General features: G+C 32.2%; 1 long non-coding RNA gene across 1 annotated transcript; it reads left to right on the top strand.

Moving 5' to 3' along the window:
- The first annotated feature begins 244 nt into the window (after positions 1–244).
- On the top strand, positions 245–2,785 carry LOC126676818 (uncharacterized). Its single transcript, XR_007640425.2, has 2 exons — positions 245–401; positions 2,587–2,785. It is a non-coding gene; the product is annotated as an uncharacterized LOC126676818 (long non-coding RNA).
- The last annotated feature ends 443 nt before the right edge of the window (positions 2,786–3,228 follow it).

Here is a 3,228-nt window from a genome sequence, read left to right as displayed (position 1 = left end):
CGGAGTTTATATAATAAGTGGGCGGAAGAGCATTATTTATTTGGACATAAATAATACAAAATTTTGTCGAGATTAAACGATTAAATGATTTTTGGGCTAAATTGAATAAACGAAAAGCTTAGGACTTAAGTTTGAGGAGGTGGCTTCATTAAGGGTTTAATTGTACTTATTGCCATAAATATATAGGCCTAAATTGAAATAATTCAAGAAATGATACATATTTTTTTTCCAGCCATTTATCTCACCATCTTCTTCCTCCTAACCCTACATGCACTCCAACTTCAAACCTCCATATCTCCTTCATTTCTTAACCAAATTTAGTGATCTTGGTGTCTATGGAAAGAGGAGAGCAAGGGATACACATTGGTACTAGAAAATTAGAGAAAAATAGACATCTTAAGGTGAGGTTTACTGTAGCACGAATTCTGTTTTTGATGAGGTTATTGTTTGATGATGTATTTGAGTTTAGAATTGATAATTAGACTTGAATTTGATTTGTCACGATTTCGAAATTTAAAGAAACTTATATTCTTCAAATTTGAGCTGAATTTTGGATAGTGAGGGCTGATATGGTGAGATATGAGAGTTGTGAATATACATATGTATGGGTTGATGATAGGTGGCTGAAATTATTGGCCATGGTGGCCGGGCTACTCACCGTGCCGAAGCACGGTGAGCTGCTGCCATGAGCAGCAGCCCTGGTGCGACGCACCAGGGCATTGGCCGGCCCCTCCCCTGTCAAAACAGGGGAGGGATAAGGTAGAGAGGGAGGGGGCTGATGCCACCCTCAGTTCGTGTTTGAATGTGTAATTGTTTTGATAGTTAATGGAGTTACGAAACTAGGATATCGAATAGATGTAAAAACAGTTTTTGGCATAAAATGTTAATGAATTGTAATTGAAGTTTGTTTAAGATTATGGCTTGATTAAAAATGAATATGTAGGTTATTATATTGAGTTATAGGCTGATTTAAATCGATTAAACCATTAAAAGAATAACCATAAAATTGACGGTTTAAACATAAAACGTAAATGACGAAACTTATGTTAAAAATGTGATATCGAAATAAATAAGTAAAATAATTATAGAAAGTGTAATAGGGCTTCCCTAAGTTGATAATAAGGTTAATGACTTAGTGTAATAGTTGTGCTAAACGAATTTCGAATGTTGCTTTGGTATCGTGTTTAAACCGAGTAGGAATCGATAGGCGACTTTTAATAAATTAAGCTACATTTTGAGTAAGGTTAAGGGTGAACCTACGTAAGGATTATATGGTTGATATATGCTGTTTTAAACTCAATTTGCTAAGGGAAAATATATTAAGGTTAAGCATTTTGAGATTTAAACACGAAAAGAGGAATTAACGTAACAACGCATCGAAGCGAATTTAGACGTTTGAGCGAGTTTTATAAGATTGATTGGGCATTATAGATGGACTGAAGTTAATAAGACTTAACTTAATATAGTAGTTTTGTATTTTCGATTTTATAATGCCAATATAATTTAAATGCATTTTGAACCTCGTTTGTGACAGACAAACCGAGAGGCGACGAGATCGACGGTTTTGGCCTAGGAGTATACGGCCAAGACTAATGCGTATAAATGATTTGGATTGGAAAGAAAGGAGTGAATATACTTTACTCTCGCGTATTATTACGCTATAATTACATTATTAAATATTTTATTTATAAATTATAAAAAAATACATCGCATATATAATAACTGTTGTGATTTGCAATTGTACAAATTAAATGGTTATTCTACCGTGAGATACACGACATATGACTTATTATATAGGTATATATACATATATATATATATATATATATATATATATATATATATATATATATGCAGATATTTATATATAGATATGTATATATATGCATTGATAATTTATGTTTGACAATTAAATTGTGTATTGATTTATTATATATTTGATAATGAATTACATATTTGGTGTTGGATCGAATTGTGTTGTTTTTTTTTGTTTTTTTTTTATGTTTGAAATTTTGTATATCGTTTTGTTGCTATTTGTTCTATGCTTGAAAATGATGTGTGATCTGAAGTCGTGTGATCACCGGTATTTATAAGAGTCTATATGTTTGTACTTAGGATTGTTTGACATGAGCTCAATATATGTTAATTATGTTTGTGTATCGAAAAGGAGGATCATAATTTTGTAGATACGAGGTAACTCGGTGGATCTGGGATCTCGGAACCTGTATCTCGTGAGTAACTCGGTTGAACTATCTCGGGACTTACACCTTGGAATTAAGCAGTGGCATGAGTAACTCGGTTGAACTATCTCGGGACCATGCCACGTGGTAGCGGTAACTCGGTCGAACTATCTTGGGACCGTACCACTTGGATCAAAATGATTTGATTTGAATGCGATACATGTTAGGAAAGGTTAGGAGTTTAAGATTAAGATTTCTATCTGATCAAACCTTTGTTTGTAATATAATGATATTATATTTATTTAAATAAATGAATTTCATTTGCGATGTTATTTTTGTGGTAATACCGTTAGTAAGGTATATCCCACTCAGCTTAAGTTGACTCCGTGGTTTTAAAACATTTCAGGTACCTAAACTTGGAGTGACTAGAAGTCCATTGTTTTACCGGAAGTCTGTCTTGCCATATACAGTCCGACTTCCGTGAACGCTGCAGTAGTACATTGTGTGACCAGTCATGACCTAGGATAATATTATAGTGTTGGAAAATATTTATAATTATTGTTGTGTATAATATGAATATTATAATTATAACGATGTTAGATTTACGTAGTCAGTGTTTATAAAATGACTATTAATGTTTTCATAATTAAATGCTTCCGTGTTATAACATAGTTGCGAAAAATTTATAGTGAATTTCAGGCTTGCTACGGGTTTCGGAACTACAATACCAATCCCTAGCGCCGGTCGCGGCCCTCGATTTTGGGTCATGATAATTAAACACTGTAATAAGAAAGCGTTTGGTTCAAGAACAAGGAAAAATTAGAAAAAACACTCTATTTTTTAAAATAATAGTAAATTATATCTCAAAAAGAAAAAGATAGAAAAAATACCTCACCTTTTTAGTAATTTTTATAAGAATACTTATTTCTTATTATCTTTTACTCTAAGTATTTTAATTTTACTCTAACATGTGTATCTCTTTTTTTTTCTCAGATTTTCTTCTCTCTCTCTCTTCTTCTTCTTCTTCTTGTTCTTCATTTATTTTTTT

The sequence above is a fragment of the Mercurialis annua genome, linkage group LG4, assembly GCF_937616625.2.
Source record: "Mercurialis annua linkage group LG4, ddMerAnnu1.2, whole genome shotgun sequence".
Taxonomy (NCBI): domain Eukaryota; kingdom Viridiplantae; phylum Streptophyta; class Magnoliopsida; order Malpighiales; family Euphorbiaceae; genus Mercurialis; species Mercurialis annua.
Note: the sequence above shows the minus strand (reverse complement) of the source record. Positions and strands in the feature narration are given on the sequence as shown.